The sequence below is a fragment of the Lutra lutra genome, chromosome 11 (assembly GCF_902655055.1).
Source record: "Lutra lutra chromosome 11, mLutLut1.2, whole genome shotgun sequence".
NCBI lineage: Eukaryota > Metazoa > Chordata > Mammalia > Carnivora > Mustelidae > Lutra > Lutra lutra.
This window is the reverse complement of record NC_062288.1, coordinates 23,794,152-23,817,054: the sequence shown is the minus strand read 5'-3', so window position 1 is coordinate 23,817,054 and position 22,903 is coordinate 23,794,152. Positions and strand designations below refer to the sequence as shown.

The 22,903-nt window shown below is 37.7% G+C and overlaps 1 protein-coding gene across 3 annotated transcripts in view; it reads left to right on the top strand.

Moving 5' to 3' along the window:
• MAGI2 (membrane associated guanylate kinase, WW and PDZ domain containing 2) overlaps positions 1 to 22,903 on the top strand; it is a 1,365,890-nt gene that overhangs the window by 289,175 nt on the left and 1,053,812 nt on the right. The gene's annotated exons all lie outside the window — the stretch shown is intronic.

The window sequence follows — 22,903 nt, the reverse complement described above, 5'->3', positions numbered from 1 at the left end:
AGAAAGTTGAATGGTGCATATGTGTAATAGAAGGAGGACAATGCTCAAGTAAGGCCTGTGACGTGCTTATTAGTGGAAAGAAGATTAAAGTGCAGAAAAAGCTGAAGATTTCAAAATAAATAAACTTAGCAAAAATAAAACTTTAGGCAATGCTTAGAACATTATAGGTTCACTGTTTCAGACAGATTGTGTAACATTAGCAGATGAACAAAGAAATCAGAGTCCTTACCTTCTATTTTGCTTCCATTTTCTCCATCAAAAGGATTGATATGTACACAAGAAAAAGCAAAATAAACATGGATAAAATGAAAGTGGATCTCCTAATAGGTCAGTTTGTCCGTGGATGCTTTAAATGTATCCAGTTGCCCAATTCTGGAAGAATCCTGCTTTAGGAAATTTACACCTTCACCTTATAACAGTACTTTGTAGTTTGTGAAGTGATTTCATATACTTAATTTTACCTGATAGTTTTAATGATTCAGTATGACTAAGCAGGCATATTATGCCACTTTACAGAGAAGTAAATAAAGGCTCAAAGGATGATATTCTCAAGGTCATATTTTTTTTTAAAGATTTTATTTATTTATTTGACAGACAGAGATCACAAGTAGGCAGAGAGGCAGGCAGAGAGAGAGAGAAGGGGAAGCAGGCTCCCTGCTGAGCAGAGAGCCCGATGCGGAGCTGGATCCCAGGACCCTGGGATCATGACCTGAACTGAAGGCAGAGGCCTTAACCCACTGAGCCACCCAGGTGCCCCTCAAGGTCATATTTTTAATAAATGACATAGCAGGGCTTATCTTAGCAGAGAGAATAGAGATGAGAAAGAGAATACTATTTGTAATTTTCAAAAGGTAGATCTTGGAAACCATAACAATAAGATTGATATCACTGATTCTCAAAATCTAAAATTATTTTGTATGTGATATAGAAACATTTACAAGGGGGTAATCTTTTTATTATTTTTATTTTTTTATCCCAATAAAAATTTTTTTTAATCCCAATAAAGGGGCAGAAGGAGAGGGAGAGAGAGAATCTTAAACAGGTTCTAAGCCCAGCAAGAAGCTGGAGGTGTGGCTCAATCTCACAACCCTGAGATCATGACCTGAGCTGAAATTAAGAGTTGGATGCTTAACTGACTAAGCCACCCAGGCGTCCCAAAAGGGGGTAATCTTGTACTTTGCATGGTTTCGCTAAAAGTTAACAGCAGTATAATTGCTTTTCCTTTTTAATTTAGATTCGTCAGATATCTCTTTTTGAGAAATTGGCATACTTTTTCTTTGTAACTAAAATGGGACATTTGTTTGTACTGATCTTAATCGGGAGAGTGGAGATTTGTGACACATCACAGAACTCCATACTTGATTCTTCTGCGCTCTGCATTTTGAGATGGAAATTCAGTGCCCGGACAGAAACAACACTTCCTGCGCAGCAGAACACAGACAGTCCTCACTTTGCAGAGTGTCAATTGGCATGGTTTAATTAAATAGTACTAGTCATGGCTCAAATTTCCATGACGATGATGTATGAACTATGACTAATTACGTAAACTACAGATTTTGCTAGTAGATCTTCAGTCCACAAATCACTAAGTGAATAACCGATGGGCATGTTGATTGTTGACCAATCATAAGACTTGTTGCAGAATTTGTCAGTGATTGCTCACTCTGCTTCTGTTATTCAGTTCAACCCCTGATAGCAGAACTTGTGTTGTCTTCTTACCTCCCACTGTTAAAACCACACACCATTTTACAAAAATGGATAATCACAAGAGGTAATTGACCAACAGATGAAATAAACGAAAAATGATAGTGCTGAAAGGGAAATCTGAATCGAACATAAATACAGGCCTAGAAGAAATGGCTGACCATGGGAATGTTGACTCTGCTGCCGTTCAAGAGATTCTAGAAACACAGCCCGAGGAACTAAGTGAAGGGGAACCTACAGACATAATTGGGCAAGTGACAAAAAACACGCCTATGTTCCAGAGGAAGTGATGCTGGCAAAAAGAAAAAAAAAATCTTCTTTTTAAAGGAACACTCAAAGATGTTTTATGACTGTAAGAGCACAAGATGTAAAATGTGGGTAGCTGATCAAACTGTAGAAAGTGTGGCAATTTGCAAGGTATAGAAAAGATACTTGCTCTGTATTTTAAATTATTCAGTGAGAAGAATGCAAGGCCTTTTCAAATTAGTTCTTTATTAAAAAAATAGATTTTCATCAAAACCAATAGCACCCCTCTCAGTTTTCAAATGTTGTAATTTATGATGTACTAAATAAATATTAATTTCACTACCTTTCATTTCCTTTTACATTTATATTGTCAATAAGAGAGTTTTTAATGTTTTGATGGAGAATTTTAAAGGTCATGAAACAATTGTAGCCCCCCCCTTGATTATTAAGTTCGCTGCACAATTTGATCATGGATGGTCATTTTTATAGTCCCACACCATCATGTAAAAACTTCCTGTTGTTTCAAATGCCCTGAACTGTGGGATGACAAAAAAAAAAAAAAAAGGCATTTAAGGGGTGCCAGCATCGCTCAGTGGGTTAAGCCTCTGCCTTCGGCTCAGGTCATGGTCTCAGGGTCCTGGGATTGAGGCCCACATCAGGCTCTCTGCTCAGCAGGGAGCCTGCTTCCCCTTTTCTCTCTGCCTACCTCTCTGCCTACTTGTGATCTCTCTCTCTGTCAAATAAGTAAATAAAATCTTTAAAATAAAAAGGTATTTAAGAGCAATAACAATAAAGGTGTGTATTTAGAGTGTATTTAAAGTCATGGGTTGAGCACAAACTTAATATGAGCAAATACTGTGACACTATGGTTAGCCAAGTAGTGTGGTTGGGATTATAGTAATAGGCCTTTTTTTCCCCCACTACCATCTATCTCTACTGGTAATACAATCCCAACCATTGAATGAATGTTCAGTTCTGGGTTCCACATTTGAATAAGACTTCGCAGGGAAAGAAAACTACTTCATATTGATTACAGTTGAAGAGACTGGGGAGATGGGAGGTGTGCTCAAGTAAAGAATTGCTCTTACAGCAGTACCTGGGTGGCTTAGTCATTAAGCGTCTGCCTTTGGCTCAAGTCGAGATCCCAGGGTCCTGGAATCAAGCCCCACATCGGGCTCCCTGTTCGGGGGGAAGCCTGCTTCTTCCTCTGTTCACGTTCCCTCTCTTGCTCTCTCTCTGTCAAATAAATAAATGAAATCTTTTTAAAAAATTGCTCTTACAGAGGAAGTGGGAGTAAATTTATCCTGTGTAACTCCAGAGGGTGAGCCAGGAAGTTAATAGGGGATGTTTCAAAGAGACATCTTCCTCTTGGTTAAAATAATTCTTCTTCACGTTGAGTTGCCCCAAAATGGAATCAGAGCCCATGGAATCACATTGCTGTGTGTTGAGGTGTTTTTCAAGGTAACTATCTGCTGGCAGGGATGTCTTTCAGAGATCTGGGCTGGAAGAAAATCCCTAAAGCCCATTTCAGATATAAAAGGGTGTGATTCTAGAATGGTAATTATTACAATCTATAATGGTGGGTTACAGCTACTATACCTCTATTTGTTGTTTAGCAAGAGATATGTCAGTCCTGATACAACATGGGGTATTGGTAAGAGAAATGATCTTTATGTCAGAAACACCAGAATTAAAATCCCTGTCAGGTAACTGCGCACGCTTGGGCAAGTTATTCTCTCCAAGCTTACCCTTTGTCTTCTGTAAAATAGAAATAATACCTGCTAATACTTGTTTTCTGAAGATTACAAATAATATATCTACCTTGTGTTTGTAAATATTAACTATTACTGTCTTTAAAAAAAAACAACAAAAATAGGAATACCAGGTGAATTTGAGGGATAGAAGAATTTTTTACAATACCAAAAATGACAACTTATTAATTCTTTTTCATATTGCCAAAATATTTATGTCTCCAGTAGGTGTGAGATATGAATTTGTAATAGCTCTATGGGAATAAGAAGTGCAAAACAGAAGTGGCAGAAATATGATAACTAGTCAAGAGAACACATTTGGTTAAGTCAAAATAAAGTTAGAATGAGTAAAACTCAAATCATCAGTCTAAAATAGTAAGACTTAGATATTTTTTTTTTCTAAAGATTTTATTTATTTATTTGACAGACAGAGATCACAAGTAGACAGAGAGGCAGGCAGAGAGAGAGAGGGAAGCGGGCTCCCCGCTGAGCAGAGAGCCCGATGTGGGACTCCATCCCAGGACCCTGAGATCATGACCTGAGCCTAAGGCAGTGGCCTAACCCACTGAGCCACCCAGGCACCCCAGACTTAGATATTCTTAACCAAGACTACAACAACAAAAAGACTATTGATTTTCTGATGGATCCTATTTTAAGATTAATTATAAATCAAATAATTTTTCAGTTTGAATCCCTTGTTTTTATTTTTATTTTTTAAATAATATAGTAGAGAATACATGGTATTTACGTAGTGAGGTCACTTTCCCCATAAAATTGTACATGGACTCATTTACTCAAAGTTAAATGGTAAAATCTAGACAAAATGAATAAAATAAATAAACTGGCCATCAGGAAGATTTGACTGGAAGTATTAACATATATACTGAAAGTATGTATTCGAAACAATTGGGATTGGAAAAGGAAATTAAAATAGCAAACCTAGAAATTACCTAGAAAAAACCTAGAAATTACACTACCCTGGCATTTCCTCCCGATAAACATCTCTGTTGTAGAGATGGATACATCAGCTTATTAAAGCCTCACATCATTCTATGTTTTAGTAATATACTGAAATCTTCTTGTTTTGAGTTTAAGCTCACCAAAAAGTTGCCTTGTGTAGCTTATCAGCTAGTCAAGACCATGGTATTTTACATGGTTGTCTTAAATACCATGTAAAATAATCCATGATCCATTAACATCTGGTTTTCTACACCAGTCTCTGTGAGATTTATAGGGCAAGAGAGAAAAGGAACTTTCCATGTACTGACAAAATTAAGCTTTAATTTTGCAAAGATGAAGAGCAGCCTCTGGACTTTGATAGAATCACCAAGAATCACCAATCTCACCCACATTATTTCTTGGGAGTCATCGAGATCCTCCCTTGATCATTCTCTGACCTTGAGACTTGCTCAGTTTCTTTGAAATTTCTTAGTCATGTTGGGTTTTGTTTTGGTTTCATTTTTTTTTTCCATAAAATTCTTAGACCAGGGTGGCTCAGTCATTGGACATCTGCCTTCGGCTCAGGTCGTGGTCCCAGGGTCCTGGGATCAAGCTCCACATTGGGCTCCCTGCTCAGCAGGAAGCCTGTTTCTCCCTCTCTCACTCCCCCTGCTTGTGTTCCCTCTCTTGCACATGCTTTCTCTCTCTCTGTCGAATGAATAAATAAAATCTTAAAAATAAATAAGTAAAATAATAAAATAAAAATCTTTAAATAAAGATGGTGTACTTCAAAAAAAATTCTGGGGGCGCTTGAGTAGCTCAGCGGGTGAAGCCTCTGCCTTCAGCTCAGGTCATGATCCTCAGGGTCCTGGGATGGAGCCCCGCATCCGGCTCTCTGCTCAGCAGAAAGCCTGCTTCCCCCTCTGCCTCTGCCTGCCTCTCTGCCTACTTGTGATCTCTCTCTCTCTTTAAAAAAAAAATTCTGTAGCTTAAATTATAATAATTCTCGGAAGAAGAAGAAAACACAATTTTTATCTCTAAGGAGTTTAATACAGAGAATTATCATTTCTGGTTATATACACTACAAATATATGCTACAAATATAACATCACAAGATATTTTCATAGTAGGATATAATAAGTAATACAAATTAGTACTCTCCAGTTTAATTATGTAAGTGTTAAGAGGATACTCAGTTTAAAGCAATCAAAGACTAGGGTTGGTCAATTGCATGATGGTTTGGGTCTAACTTATTGATAAGAAATACATTGCAGAAGGAAGATTTAGGGAAGGGATTATCAAACGGAGTATTCATAAGAATTTCCAAGAATCACCCTTAAGGAGTATGATTCAGGGAGTATATTACTTTTCTATTGTTCCTATAACAAATTACCATGAATTCAGCAGTTTGCAAAAACACAAATTTATTGTCTAATAGTTTGTAGATCAGATATCTGACTCCTCACATAGGTTATCACAAGACTGAGATCAAATTGTCTCCTGCCGGGAATCTTATTGGCGGTGGGGTGGGGGGATGGGGGGGCGGTGCAGGAATCCACTTCAGGCTCATTTAAGTTGTTTGCAGAACTTATTTCCATGTATCTCTAGAACCAACTGTCCGTTTCCTTGCTGGCTCTCAGCTGGGGGTTATTCTCAGAGTCTAGAAGTCTCCTTCATTTCCTGGCTCATTTCCTCCCTCTTCAATGGTAACGGTGGAAGTCTGAGTCCTTCTCATGCTTCTTACCACTTTGACCTCACCTTCTGCCTCAACTCTCTGGCCCCTACCTGATAAAAGCTCTTGTTTTCATATGATTAGATTTTACCCACCTGGATAATCTCCTTATTTTAAGATCTGTAACCTTAACTACATGGTCAAAATCTTTTTACAATATAATAGAACATGTTCATGAGTTCCATGGACCAGAGTATGGATATCTTTGGCGAACCATTACTCAGTGACTCTGGTCACACTCTAAGATATCCTGGTATAGAGGCATAAAACTTGGGAACTAAATTTTCAAACGTGGTGGAAGATGTATCCATTCACTCTTGGTAGAAGGGAAGACTATGAAATTAGTAAGAACGAGATCAGAGATGATGTAGAATCAACAGATAAAGGGTAGAGACTGCATTAAGCAAAAACAGTAGTATTTCTTAAATGTTTAAAGAACACTTGAATTTGGGCACCTGGGTGGCTCAGTCGGTTAAGCCGGTACCTTAGTCTCTGATCGTGGTCCCAGGCTCCTGGGATCAAGTGCCATATTGGGCTCCCTGCTCAGTGGAGAGCCTGCTTCTCCCTCTCCCTCTACCTGCTCTCTTACCTATTTGTGCTCTCTCTCCCTCTGTCACATAAATAAATAAAATCTTAAAAAAAAACAAACAAAAACTACTTGAATTTATTTAGGACCTGTTTATTTTCTCCTGGTTGAGACAATTACTTTACATCATTCCCTGTGTAGAAGTAATCTCACTGTGCCCACATCTGCATTTAACATAGTTTGGAATAGTTTCAGAGACTATTGCAATTATTACTGTTTGTAATATTCATAATAGTAATTGTTTCTATTCAACACGATTCGATTGAGTTGACATTTATTTTTCTGTGACAGTGTTTTCCTTTATGATTCAATTCCTAATCCTTTAAAACTTGTTTTTAAATTTACATAAATATACTCTTTTTGGTGTAAAGTTATATAAATATGACTAATGCATAGAGTATTGTAACCACCATCACATTCATGATGCAGAACCATTACATCACCCTCCCCTGGACAAAAAATACCTTATATTTCTCCTTTGCAATTAATTTTTGCCCCAAGACCTAACTCTTGGTCACCAGTGATATGTTCTTTATCTTTATAATTCTTCCCATTCCAGAATGTCATATGAATATAATCATATAGTATGTAACTTTTCAAGTCTAGTTTCTTTCACTTAGCGTTACACATTTGAGATTCATGGTTGCTGCATCTATCAGTAGTTTGTTTCTGTTTATAATTCCTAATTTTTTATCAAAAGTGGTTTTAAATTAGAACTAAATAATTTTATGATTAAATTACTCACACTGTTTTTTAATTGTGGTTGTTTTTTACCTGGCGCATCCAGGAATTGTTCTTGTCATAATGCTAAATTTCTGGGGTTTGCAGGGGTTTTTCTCTTTGTAAATTTTTTGTGTGAGTTATATATATAAGACTTATTTTGAGTTAAATGTGGACTGATACATGTGTTTGGGCCACTTGTGATTCTTAAAGTCTGCTTAATACAAGTGTCTAATGTTGAACCAACAGGTGAACTTTGCACTGTGTGTGTGTATGTGTTTAAAGATTTTATTTATTTATTTGACAGAGAGAGAGAGAGATCACAAGTAGGCAGAGAGGCAGGCAGAGAGGCGGGGGTTGGGGGAGAGGCAGGCTCCCTGCTGAGCAGAGAGCCCGATGTGGGGCTCGATCCCAGGACCCTGAGATCATGACCTGAGCCAAAGGCAGAGGCTTTAACCCACTGAGTCCCCCAGTCGCCCCTGCACTGTTTTGAAGAGAAGAATTGGAGTCAGAGATGTAGTTACATCTCAGCAGTCCAGTACAATGGAGGCAAACATCACAGTCCAATAAACAATTCAGTTGGATTTGATGACTTATGTATGAGTTTTCCTTATGCGATAATTAACCTTTTGCTTATACTAACATTAAAACTTAAAAATACAACAGGTGGTGGTAGGACAGAGGTAGCTGAGAAGCATGTAGAATGGCAGAAAGAAACTAGTTTAAATTTAGGCATCTATAGGTACTTAGCAGAGTGGATAAGCCACATTCAGATAATTGAGATTTGAGCAGATGCAAGTTTGTTCTCATTAGAATTCATGTCTCAAGCCTTACACAATACAAGTAAATAGCTACTGAGCAGGAACCTGGAAGCTTAACCTTTTCTGTCTCTTAAATATAAGCATCTCATTCATAGCACCATGCTTAAAAAATAGACAGTTCCATAAGTCATTTGTGCAGCTAAAAGAATCATTAATCTTTAAATAAGAGATTGTTCATTCTGCACTCTGCTGGGGATTATATAGTGCTTTTCATGTACTATATCTCAGAGTGTTTTACTAGCAGTGAAGTATTTTGGAGATGTGTGATGAATATGAAACTCACATAACTGCAGCTAAAGCACATGCTATTTGTTAAGCACCATTTGTAAAATCAGAAATCTGCCACCCATGTTTGATACTTGACATGCAAGAATCAGAGGAGAGCAGAACACATTGTTTATTTTCCAACAAGCATGAAGAGAATTTTCCAAAGAGTAGTATTTGCATAAAGAAGTTTGTCCATGAATGAAAGTCCTCCAAGGATTTAAAAGGACAAGCATCAGGATTTAATGGCATAGGATAAAACTTAGGATGTTTAGCTGAGCTTACCGAAGACGCCGAGGAGCTTTGGTAGGCACCAGGCAGTGTGGCTGCAGGGCTGAGAATTAGTACTGTTTCTGGAGAGAGCCATGAACCTCATCAAAGATACAAGAGAGGGTTCTCTGTGAAGCTTCCCTGACTCCCCCAGTGGTTTCTGTGTTCTTCCATGACCCTTTTAAAATAATTTCTTTCCTGCCACTAGGCTGAATTAAAATTTACCTGTTTAAAGTTCTGTTTGCTTGCATCAGTCTGTGGCTGTGTACAATTTCTGTTTGCTTGCCCTGGTCTGTGGCTTCTGAACAGTCAGCACCATGCTTTACTCACCTGTGCACCCCAGGGCCTAGTGCAGGATAGTGGAAAGAAAACCCTGACTGAAGCATGATGCAGGAATAAGAGGTCAATATGTAAAGATCACTGTGGCTCTGAAGACAGAGGTTAAAAAAAAAAAAGTTCTTAGGTGGACAAGTGCCTCCCAAAATTGGGATTTTTATCTTTAAATGATGGGTTAATTAGTATTTTAAATTGGCTTAATTTTCTGGGCTGGTATGTATTCTCTGAATTCTAAAAAAATAAATTTTTCTGTATATCAGTAAGGTTTCAACAAGAGAAACAAAAACAATAGAACATACAAATTTAAAGATTGTTTTTGATATATCTATCCATTTAATTCAACTCTAGTGCTCTGAGCTATAATATTTTATAGATTTTTTTTTTACTACAGCTTTTGTACTTTTTTGGCTAAGCTACACATTCTTTCAGCTTTATTGAGATATTCTTGACAAATAAAATTATAATATATTTAAGGTAAACAGATGGTGATTTGATGTACAATGTGAAAAGATTCCTCTCATTAAGTTATAATGAACCTGTGTCTCTCCTCATATAGTTAACTTTTCCCCCTTTGGTGAGAACATTTAAGTTCTAGTCTCTTAGCAAATTTATATCATATAAGAGTGCTACCAGTTATACTCACCACATTTTACATTTGATTATCAGACTTTATTCATCTTGAAACTGAAAGTTTGTAACATTTTACCAACTTCTTCCTATTTCCCCCACCCCAGGCCCTGACAACTACTTTTCTCCTTTGTGTCTATGAGTTTAATATAAGATTCCCCATATAAGTGATATGTCTTTCTCTATTTGAGTTATTTCACCTAGTGTAATGAAAGGTTCATCCATGTTGTTGCAAATGAGGACTTTTTTTTTTAAGATTTTATTTATTTATTTGACAGACAGAGATCACAAGTAGGCAGAGAGGCAGGCAGAGAGAGAGAGGGAAGCAGGCTCCCTGCTGAGCAGAGAGTCTGATGCGGGGCTCGATCCCAGGCCCCCCGGGGTCATGACCTGAGCCAAAGGCAGACGCTCAACCATCTGAGCCACCCAGGCACCCTAAGGACTTCTTTTTTAAAGTCCAAATAATACTCCTGGGATCATGACCTGAGCCGAAGGCAAATGCTTAACTGACTGAGCCACCCAGGCACCCCGAGAGCACATTTTCTTTTCTTTTCTTTTCTTTTTTTTTTTTTTTAAAGATTTTACTTACTTATTTGACACACAAAGATCATAAGCAGGCAGAGAGGCAGGCAGAGAGAGAGGGGGCAAAGCAGGCTCCCCGCTGAGCAGAGAGCCCGATGCGGGGCTCGATCCCAGGACTCTGAGATCATGACCCGAGCTGAAGGCAGAGGCTTAACCCACTGAGCCACCCAGGCGCCCCAAGAGAGCACATTTTCTTGACCCATTTTTCCACTGATAGACACTTCAGTTTTTGTACCTTGGCTACTGTGAATAATGCTGCAGTGAACATGGGAGTGCACATATCTCTTGGAGATAATGGTTTTATTTCCTTTAGATATATACTCAGAAGTGGGATTGCTATCCTATAGATATATACTCAGAAGTGGGATTGTGGCCTCCATCATGTTTTCCATAATGACTATACTCGTTTTACACCTAATCAACAATATGTAAGGGCTCCCTTTCCTCCACATCCTCATCAGCATTTATCTCTTGTCTCCCGGATAATAGTCATCCTAACAGATCTGAGATAGTTTTTCTCATTGTGGTTTTGATTTGCATTTCCCTGATGTTGATGTTGAACATCTTTTTATATACCTGTTGGCCATTTGTATGTCTTTGTCTTTGGAAAAATGTCTATTTAGATCCTTTGCCTGTTTTTTAACTGGGTTATTTAGGTTTTTATTTATTTGTTTTCTTTTAATCTTATGTAATTTCAGTTTTGCTTCTGGGTTGGATGAAGTCCTTATTTATTATGAATATTAACCCGTTATCTTTTATGTGGTTTGCAAATATTTTCTCCCATTCTATAGGTTGCCCTTTGATTTTGCTGATAGTTTAATGAGCAGAAGGTTTTTGTTTGACATAGTGCTACTTCCTTATTTTTTCTTTCATTGCGTTTCCTTTTGATTTCAAATCCAAAAACTCATTGCCCAGACCAATGTTAGGAAGCTTACTCCCTATATTTTCTTCTAGGAATTTTATAGTTTTACATGTAAATCTTTAATCCATTTTGAGTTAATTTTTGTATACAGTATAAGATAGAGGTCCAGTTTCACTTTTTCTTTTTTTCATATGGCTGTCCAGGTTTCCCACCACCATTTAATGAGGAGATCATCCTTTCCTCCATTGTGTATTCTTGCCTCTTTTGCCATATATTAATTCACCACATATGCTCGGGTTTATATCTGGTCTCTCTATTTTGTTCCATTGATCTATGTGTCAGTTTTTTTGTTTATTTTTTAAGACTTTATTTATCCATATTAGAGAAGGAGAGAGATCAGAAGTTGGCAGAGCGGCAGGCAGAGGGAGAGGGAGAAGCAGGCTCCCAGTTGAGCAGGGAGCCCTTTGCGGGACTTGATCCCAGGACTCTGGAATCATGACCCAGAGCTGAAGGCAGACGCTCAACCCACTGAGTTACCCAGGCACCCCATATGTCAGTTTTTATGCCAATACTATACTGATTGATTACTGTAGCTTTGTAATATAGTTTGAAATCAGTTAGCATGCTGCTTCCAATGTTGTTTTTCTTTCTGAAGATTGCTTTGGCTATTCAGGATCTTTTGTGGTTCCATAAAAATTTTGGGATGGTTTGTTCCCATCTATGAAAAGTGCCATTAGAATTTTGACAGGGATTGCATTAAATCTGTACATTGCTTTGGGTATCACGGACATTTTACTTTATTAATTCTTCTAGTCCATAAGCATGGGATATCTTTCCATTTATTTGTCTTCAGTTTTTTCATCAGTTTTGCACAGTTGCAGTGTACAGGTCTTTCACATTGTTGGTTAAATTTATTACTATTTTATTATTTTATGACATTGTAAATGAATTATTTTATTAATTTCTCTTTCTGATACTCACTGTTAATGTAAAAAATGCAACATATTTTCATATCTTTATTTTATGTCCTGCCACTTTATTGAATGATCCTTTGTATTTTCCTTTGTATTTCTTTGGTATTTCTTTCAATTCTGATTTTTTTTTTTTTTTTTAGTTTTCTTTTTTTTTTTCATGGTGAGTCTAGCCAAAGGTTTGTCAATTTTGTTTATCTTTTCAAAGATTCAGATCTTAGTTTCATTGACATTTTCTATTGTCTTTTTAGTCTCTGCTCCATTTATTTCCACTCTGATCTTTTTTATTTCCTTCCATTTATTACTTTTTGATAAGGGATTTTAAAGTTTGTTTTTTTTTTTCTTAAGATTTTATTTATTCATTTGACAGAGAGAGATCACAAGTAGGCAGAGAGGCAGGCAGAGAGAGAGGAAGAAGCAGGCTCCCCACTGAGCAGAGAGCCCGATGCGGGGCTCGATCCCAGGACCCTGAGATCATGACCCGAGCCGAAGGCAGCGGCTCAACCCGCTGAGCCACCCAGGTGCCCCTGATAAAGGATTTTAAAATTACTGAAAATGTTGCACTGCAGTGGAATTTGATGTTATTGTCTCTAAAGATAAATGTACAATCTTACAGATGATTCTAAGAATGCCCTCTGGCAGATTTTTTTTTTCCCATTTTCTTGAGTTTTTTTTTTTTTCCTTTTTTACCCTAGACTATATATTATACTCAATTTTATTATTCTTTTGGATAACATATAAAAGCATATTATTTTGCTTTCATCCTAAAATTAAACTTAAATACTGTCTGACACATATATTTTTAAAACCATTTTCCACAAAATGGCACAAGTTTTTATTTTTTAAATGACTGAAAAAACTAAAGGGAAAACTAGCATTGAAATGTATTTAATGTTCAGATTATTTTTGTCTAACTATTCTTCCTTCACAGAGATATCTGGCATGCTGATGTACCTTCTGGAGACTTAGAGAAATAAACTTTTTTTATATGCACTCTTAAGTTCTTTACTGAAATGGGAAAATAAACAAATGATTATTTGAAAGCCAGCAGCTTTAAACACCACTTGTTTTTGTTTTTTTTTTCCCCACAACATTGCACAAAACTATAAAGGGAGAATAGTTCTTCCTTCCTCTCCCTCTCCTGGGCACATACTAAGACTGTATGTCTGTTTATCCATGGTCTCAAACACAGATAAGTCTCTGGTTTTCAGATAGATGTTTGAGAAATCTTCATTATGGTGGATACCAAATATACTATCCTGGTATTCTCTTACTGGGCTGTGGCCACCTTGACAACATTCGGAACAATATAAAAAGATTAATTTTAGAAACTTATGGAGTAATGGAGATTAACATTATAGACCCAAGTTACAGTCTATTTAAGTAGCTTGGTGAATTTCTCCGCATTCTGAAGTTTTTTCTCATCCTGCTCTCACCCACATACCTTACTGCCAAAACTGAACTTCTTTTTTTTTTTCTTTTTAAGGTTTTATTTATTTATTTAACAGGCAGAGATCACAAGTAGGCAGAGAGGCAGGCAGAGAGAGGAAGAGAGAAGCAGGCTCCCTGCTGAGCAGAGAGCCTGATGCAGGATTTGATCCCAGGACCCTGAGATCATGACCTGGGCCGAAGGCAGAGGCTTAACCCACTGAGCCACCCAGGCACCCCTGAAACTGAACTTTTATTAATTCTTTTACCTCAGTCCTAACAACATCAAAAATAATAAAAGCTGACATTAATGTGGCTAATTATAGGCGGTATAAATGTATTAGGTGCTTTGTGCATTCTGCCAGTTAGAATTAATTTAAACTACAAATAATGGGAAAGGCAAAATAATAACAATACAGTTCTCTTTCATGTAAGAGAAGCCATTTAGGTCTGGTAGGTTCACCATCAAGTTGTCAGGGACACTGGTTCCTTGTAGAGCTCCATCCTCTCAGCATACTTCTTTTAACTCTTAGTGCAAGGAAGCTGCTTAAACTCCAAGTATTACAGCCATATTCCACCATTCCAACCAGCAAGGAGGAAGAAGGAAGGAGATAAGAGCATAAAGGATGCCCACCAGCTGTTTTTAGGGAGATTTTGTAAAGTGTACATATAACATTTTTGCATATTAGAGATGCCCAAGAGCCTAGAAAACATAATATATCACAGTATGTATTCCATTCATGCCTCTAACTAGATAATAATTGGGTATTTTTTACTAAGTGACTACTGGTATGACTAACTCCCATATGCAATAATTCCCTCAGCCTTTAGAACAGCCCTTTAAGAAGAGCTTTGACCACAGCTCTCCATGGCTTTGCTACAGGCCTTGATCTAGTTCTCTTGAGACTGGATTTCTGTCTCATGGGTGGGAGCCTGTCTTGGAACCCTAGTGTCCCCTCCCAGGGTTATGGGATGGGAATCCTTCTATGGACTATCACACTTCTTCAGTGCTGATTACCTGCTGCCTCTTTGGGCCTCTGACTATTACTCACTTTCTGCTTCTGTCTCGATTGTCCTAAATCTGTCAATTTATGTGGGTTTTCAACACAAATCTTCATCCTGACCCATTGTGCTATTACAGAGCCCTCATTATAGCATCAGCTCTCTTAGTTTCAGAATCAGTAAAAAGAAACAATGCTGACTCTGACATAGATTTTAAGTTATACAAATTTCAGTGAGTGTTTTCTGTTTATCACTAGGAAACAACAGAGACATAAATATGCCAGCTTCCCTTTTATAGTGGATTGTGACTTTGAACAAGTTACTTGATATCTCTATGCTTCAATTTCCTTATCTATATAATGAGGATGACAGAAAATTACATCATAGGGTGGCTGTGAAGATTCACTAAGCTTATATATATAAAATATCTCCTGACACATGGTACCCTCCAGTGAGGTTAGCTAATAATAGTAATAATAATAATAAGTATACTTAAAAAAATGCTTATTATTTTTCAACTCCCTCTCTTATCTTTTAGATTACTTTATGGTTTTAGGCCTTTCAGTTAGTGACTGTCAAGGGTAAAAAAAGTTTGCTATTCGAGAGTCCTGTTGGAAAGATAATCAATAATCTTTTCATAAAATTCACAGAAAGATTTTACTCTTAATTATAAGTCTCCTTTAGAGAATTGAGTTGGATTTTCCATACTTTTGGGTCATCTTGAGTCTCTGGTGTCAGGGAACTTTAAAATAATTCTGATTGGCAGTGGAATAAGCTTGGGACTCAAAAAAGAAGGAACTGAATTGATGCATGGATGCAGTTAAGTTGCTTTATTTATATTTAAGGTTTCCAGAGGGAAAAAAGATTTTGATGAATTATCTAAATAATAATTCATCTTTTTGTTCAAGGAAGCATGGATTATATGAGCATTGTATAATAAGACAGTCTTGATGACTTTAGATACCTAAAAACATTTAACACTGACACATCTAAATACTTGTTCTTTGTATCATTCAAAACTTGGGAAGAAGCAGATGAACTACCTGGAATGATCTATTCCTAGAGTTAAATAAACTTAAATTAAGGTACCCCTTGTAAAGTTGTGGACAGGGTTATGGCTTTGGACTCAGGATGGTGATAAGACACGAGGTAGCAGTAATAGAAAAAAAAATCTTACACAAGAGACTTGATGGTCCATGGCAAGAGACAGAGAGAAGATGGTCATGGTAGAGGGAATGCTGGATAGGGTTTGTGGCTATAGGTAGAACACACTTGCTGCCAAACTTCTTCCTGGCTGGGAGGAATCTGATGAATACCTACCCTATCCTCCTTAATCCTTCACTCTGATCTCTTGTGTGTCCCATTGGCTTGATCTATTTGAAGTTGTTGGGCATGGGATCCAGGTGATGTCATTTATAGAGGTCAGCCTCCCAGGGCATAGTGTATGGCAGAGAAAAGGAGAGAGTGGTTGGAGTGGCCACAGTGCATAACTAATACATTTCTGTTTGTAGCCTTCTTTCATACTCTGGACCTCTTCAGTGTCCTGAACAGGCATATCATGCCTCAGGATATTAATGCTAGTTGTTTTGAGCCTAGTGACTTTGTTTCACAGAGCTAATCTTCTTCAGGGATGAGCCATTCTCCTTTTTCATGGGGTCTTTTTTTTTTTTTTTAAAGATTTTATTTATTTATTTGACAAAGAGATACAGCGAGAGAGGGAACACAAGCAGGAGGAGTGGGAGAGGGAGAAGAAGGCTTCCCACCAAGCAGGGAGCCTGATGCAGGGCTGGATCCCAGGACCCTGGGATCATGACCTGAGCCAAAGGCAGACACTTAATGACTGAGCCCTCCAGGTTCCCCTCATGGAGTCTTGATATCAGTTCTTTGTATTTGGTGTCCGAATTCCAGAAAAAGCCATTGATGAAACTGGGCCTTGGCTGCCTCATTTACAAAATCTTAGGGTTGGGGCACCTGGGTGGCCCAGTGGGTTAAGCCTCTGCCTTCGGCTCAGGTCATGATCCCAGGGTCCTGGGATTGAGCCCCACATCGGGCTCTCTGCTCAGCAGGAAGCCTACTTCCTCCTCTCTCTCTGCCTGCCTCTCTGCCTACTTGTGATCTCTGTCTGTCAAATGAATAAATAAAAATTTTAAAAAAAATTTTAAAAAAATCTTAGGGTTGAAACAGCTCAAAAATTCAATTTAAAAAAGTCCATATAATTCCTGACCTGAAATATATCAATCATGAGTTTTCTGTATTCATAAGTTGAATTTAGACAAGTTCACTTCTTTTAGCTCCAAGGTAACTGAAAATTTTGGCTTTAATACAAATTGCGGGTCACTCCTGTTGCAAAATACTAGAAAGAGAGAAGGAAATGGTAAATTTAGAAAAGGAAAGGAAGAGGAATTGCTAAAACAAAACAAAACAAAAAACAAAAAACCTCACCAGGGATTGATGTAATGAGGTCTGAAATCTTATATAACGATAAGGCTTGGCAAACATGGGCTTTAGGAATCAGATATCACCAGTCCCTCAGTCAGAAATTCCCTAAACATTTGTATATATGAGTAAACAAAAAACATTTTCTAATTTGTGTTCTGTCTGCAGCAGCACAAATTCTATAAACATCTGGTTACAACTAGAGATTGAGAAAATCCTAGAAAGTTCCCAAGGAATAATAAATTTCATATGAAAATTAATAGCTCTATATCCATAATTGCTCAATTATGAGATGTAAATAACATCGGTATTTGTTTTTGTTGTAGTTGATGCTATTGATTTACTTGGGGGAGGTTTAAAAAAGTAATTACTTTTCGACATTTGGTCTTCCATACCTGTTTTCCCATAGGAAAAAGTTTTTCAATGTCAAAATCATAATTTTACTCAAGAATTTTATCCTTAGAACTGATGACAGTTGTAGCATATCTATGTTATATGTTCTGAAAATGAATGTGTTCAGAAACTTCACAGCACACACCAGTCAGCAAGTCAAACAAAGCCCAGTCTCATCTATCCCCCAATCATTCTTAGATGAACTAAAAACTTTAGAACACGATGAAATTTACTGTCTGATTTTCATAATTGCTGAAATCTGACCTTTTTTTTCACTACCCAGAGAAATGCAATATACCTTAATTTAAAAAATGAGACTTTTGAAAAATTTGGTAAAAGATTTCTTCTTCATACTGGATCATAAATGTGTTGCTTTTCTCTAATTAGTATTCTGTATAGTGTAAATTAAAGGCTACTAAGGAAATAAAATTTAATACAACAGTTTACAACAGGGTCAGTAAACTGTGGCCCATGGATTAAATGTGGCCTGCTGTTTTATTACGGCCCATGAATTAACTATGGTTTTTGTATTTTTAAATGGCTTTATAATTTCAAAAGAAGGATGATATTTTACAAAGTAAAAATGATGATTTTGAAATCTTTGTGTTCATAAACAAAGTCTTATTGGAACATAGCCCTGTCCATTCATTTATGTATTGTCCATCACTGTTAAAATAACAATTTTCCAGTTGTAAAAGAGATCATATGGATAGCAAAACCTGAAGTTTGTATTATTTAGAATTTGACAGAAAGGGGCGCCTGGGTGGCTCAGTGGGTTAAAGCCTCTGCCTTCGGCTCAGGTCATGATCCCAGGATCCTGGGATCGAGCCCCACATCGGGCTCTTTTATATCTCTCCTTCTATTTTCAATGATAGCCTAGCTGGATATAGTATTCTTGGCTGCATGTTTTTCTCATTTAGTGCTCTGAATATATCATGCCAGTTCTTTCTGGCCTGCCAGGTCTCTGTGGATAAGTCTGCTGCCAATCTAATGTTTTTACCATTGTATGTTACAGACTTCTTGTCCCAGGCTGCTTTCTGGATTTCTCTTTGTCACTGAGACTTGTAAATTTTACTATTAGATGGTGGGGTGTGGACCTATTCTTAATGATTTTGAGGGGGGTTCTCTGCACCTCCTGGATTTTGATGCTTGTTCCCTTTGCCATATTGGGGAAATTCTCTACAATAATTCTCTCCAGTATACCTTCTGCTCCCCTCTCTCTTTCTTCTTCTTCTGGAATCCCAATTATTCTAATGTTGTTTCATCTTACGGAATCACTTATCTCTCAAATTCTCCCCTCATGGTCCAGTAGTTGTTTGTCTCTCTTTTGCTCAGCTTCTTTATTCTCTGTCTTTTGGTCTTCTATATCACTAATTTTCTCTTCTGCCTCATTTATCCTAGCAGTAAGAGCCTCCATTTTTCATTGTACCTTATTAATAGCTTTTTTAAAATTTCAACTTGGTTAGATTTTAGTTGTTTTATTTCTCCAGAAAGGGCTTTTATTTCTCCAGACAGGGTTTCTCTAATATCTTCCAAGCCTTTTTTGAGCCCTTTTTGAGAATTGTCATTCTGAACTCTAGATCTGACATATTACCAATGCCCATATTGATTAGGTCCCTAGCCTTTGGTACTGCCTCTTGTTCTTTTTTTGTGGTTAATTTTTCGCCTTGTTATTTTATCCAGATAACAATATATGAAGAAGTGAATCCTGGCAAAGATCCCCGGAAAATGTGCTTTAACCAAATCAGAAGAGGCCCCAACTCGTGGGGGGAAGAGAGGGTGTCAAAAGAAGTTCAGAAAAAAAAAGAATTATAAAAAGAAAAAAATAAAAAAAAGAAAAAATATATATATTAGACTGGTGACTAGAACAGGGTCACCCACTTAATTTTGGGAGTATTTTGGTCTCTTAGAAGAAACTACCTCCTAAAATTTTAAAGAATGAGAAACATATATAAGGGTAAACACAATGAAGGGATGGAATATGACTATAAAGATGAAAATTAAGAAAAAAATTTTCTAAAAAAGGAGTTGATAAGATAAGTTGGTTGGGAGAATAAAGAAAAAGAAAGAGGAGAGAATTTGCTCAGGCTGGAGACTAGAACAAAGCCCTATGCTAGATTTAGGGTGTATTTTGATCTATTAGAAGAAGTTGTACCCCAAAATTTTTAGAAGAAAAAACCCTATGTGTTTACAAAAAATAAAGTTAGATACAATGAAGGATAAAATATGACTATAATAATGAAGGTTCAAAAAAGATTTTTTTTAATGAAAGATATTGTTAAGATAAACTAGTTAAAAAAATGTTAAAAGAGGAAAGGGTAAAAGTTAAAATTTTAGCCGAAGAAAGAAATAAAATAAAAAAAAATTAATTAACTTTGCAAGACTAAAGAATCATGGGGAGAAAGCCATGAATTCCATGCTTTGCTTTCTCCTTCTCAGGAATTCCACTGTTCTCCTTTGTAAGTGAACTTGGTCTTGTCTGGATTTCTTGTTGATATTCTGGGGGAGGGGCCTATTGTAGTGATTCTCAAGTGTCTTTGCCCGAAGGCGGAATTGCACCGCCATTACCAGGGGCCGGGCTAAGTAATCAGCTCCGGTTTGCTTTCGGGAGCTTTTGTTCCCTGAACGCTTTCTGTAGAGTTCCAGAGGACGGGAATGAAAGTGGCGGCTTCCTGATCTCCAGCCCAGAGGAGCTCCTCAGTTCGCCCCTGCAGAAAAGCACTCAATCACTCCCATCTCCCTGGCCTCTGGCTGCACTCCGAGCTCACCAAGCTTCTCTGTCTCTGGCACACAGCCCTGCCTGGAGTCTCCAAACCCCACAGATCCCTGAGCTCTTCCAGGGGGATCTCCCTGGATCTTGTGGAGTCACTACTCCCAGAGCAGTGGCCTCTGCCACGGATTATGATTTAAGGTAACCCCAAGTTGAGAGCTCACTCCTCAGCTCTGTCTCTGTAGGCGGCTTCCCTGCTCTATTACCTGTGAGCTCTGTGACAATCAGACAGCCCTGACCTTCTGTGACCCCGGGGAACCTGAGGTGACGCTGTCCTTACGTGGGCTTCACCCCTCCTTAGCCTCTGGAGCGATGTCCCTCAGTGGAGCAGACTTCTAAAAGTTTGGATTTTGTGCTCCATTGCTCCACCAATTCCCAGGCGCTGGCCCCTCCCCCCCAAGGTCTAACTTCCCAGAGCTTCGGATTCACTTCTATGCCGGTCCTACCTTTCAGAAAATGGTTGATTTTCTCTTTCTAGAATTACTGCTCTTCTTCTCTTCGATCTCCTGTTGGGTTTGTAGGTGTTTAGAATGGTTTGATAACTATCTAACTGAACTTCTGTGACCTAATGTCATCTCACTGTGCTACTCCTCTGCCATCTTGATGCCCTCCTAATTATAATTTCTAATAATTGTTTGTATTTCCTTGGTGTTATTCATAATCTCTCCCCTTTCATTCATAATTTTATTAATTTGGGTCCTTTATCTTTTCTTTTGGATAAGTCTGGCCAGTGGTTTATTGATCTTATTAATTCTTTCAAAGAACCAGCTTCTAGTTTTGTTGATTTGCTCTACTATATTTCTGGTTTTTGAGTCATTGATCTCTGCCCTAATCTTAATTATTTCTCTTCTAATGCATGGCTTGGGCTTTATTTGTTTTACTTTCTCCATTTCTTTAAGGTGTAAAGTTAATTTGTGTATTTGGGATTTTTCTTTTTTTTCAAGTGAGGCTTGCATGGCTATGTATTTCCCCCTTCAGAACCACCTTTGAAGGATCCCATAGGTTTTGGACTGATGTGTTTTCATTCTCATTGGTTTCCATGAATTGTTTAAGTTGTTTGATTTCCTGGTTGACCCAAGCATTCTTAAGCAGGATGGCCTTTAGCTTCCAAGTGTTTGAATTTCTTCCAGTTTTTTTCTTGTGATTGAGTTCCAGTTTCAAAGCATTATGGTCTGAGGATATGGAGGGAATAATCTCAGTTTTTTGGTATTGGTTGAGACCTGATTTGTGATCCAGGATGTGGTCTATTCTGGAGAAAGTTCCATGTGCATTCAAGAAGAATGAGTATTCTGTTGTTTTTGGATCAAATGTTCTGTATATATCTATGAGGTCCATCTGGTCCAGTGTGTCATTCAAAGCTCTTGTTTCCTTGTTGATTTTCTGCTTAGATGATCTGTCTGTTGCTGAGAGTGGAGTGTTGAGGCCTCCTACTATTAGCATATTATTATAATTATGTCTCTTTATTTTGGTTAACAATTGGCTTATGTAGTTGGCTGCTCCCATGTTGGGGGCATAGATATGTGCAAGGGTTAGATCCTCTTGTTGGGTAGACCCTTTAAGCATGATGTAGTTTCTTTCTATTCTCTAACTACAGTCTTTAGCTTAAAATCTAATTTGTCTTGTATGAGAATTGCTACCTCAACTTTCTTTTGAGGTCTGTTGGCCTAAAAAATTGTCCTCCATCCCTTCACTTTCAGCTTGGATGTATATTTAGGTTCAAAAATTAGGCTCTTGTAGACAGCATATGGATGGATCATGTCTTTTTATCCAATCTGCAATCCTGTGCCCTTTCATGGGAGCATTTAGGCCATTCACATTGAGAATGATTATTGAAAGATACAATTTTATTGTATTATTTATCATGTTGCCTATGAAGTCCTTGTTTCTAAAGATTGTCTCTGTAATTTTCTGTTCTATATCACTCTTGGGGGTCTTTCTCCTTTTATAGAACTGCCCTTAATATTTCTTGCAGGGCCGGCTTGGTTGTCACATATTCTTTCAATTTCTTCCAGTCTTGGAAGCTCCTTGTCTCTCCATCCGTTCTGAATGACATCCTTGCTGGATAAAGTATCCTTGGCTGATCTTCTCATTTAGTACCCTGAATATGTCTTGCCAGCCCTCTCTGGCTTGCCAGGTCTCTGTGGACAGGTCTGACATTATTCTGACATTCATTCCTCTGTATATAAGAAATCTCTTCCCTCTCACCACTTTCAAGATTGTTTTCTTGGATCTAAGATTTGAAAATTGTACTATTATATGTGGGGCATCGGTCTGTTCTCATTGATCTTGGGAGAGGTCCTCTCTGCCTCTTGGACTCGAATGCTTGTTTCCTTCCCCAGATTAAGGAAGTTCTCAGCTACGATTTCCTCAAATATACCTTCTAGGCCTCTCTCTCCCTCTACCCCCTCAGGGATCACAATAATTCTGATATTGGAATGTTTCATTCTGTCACTAATCTCTCTC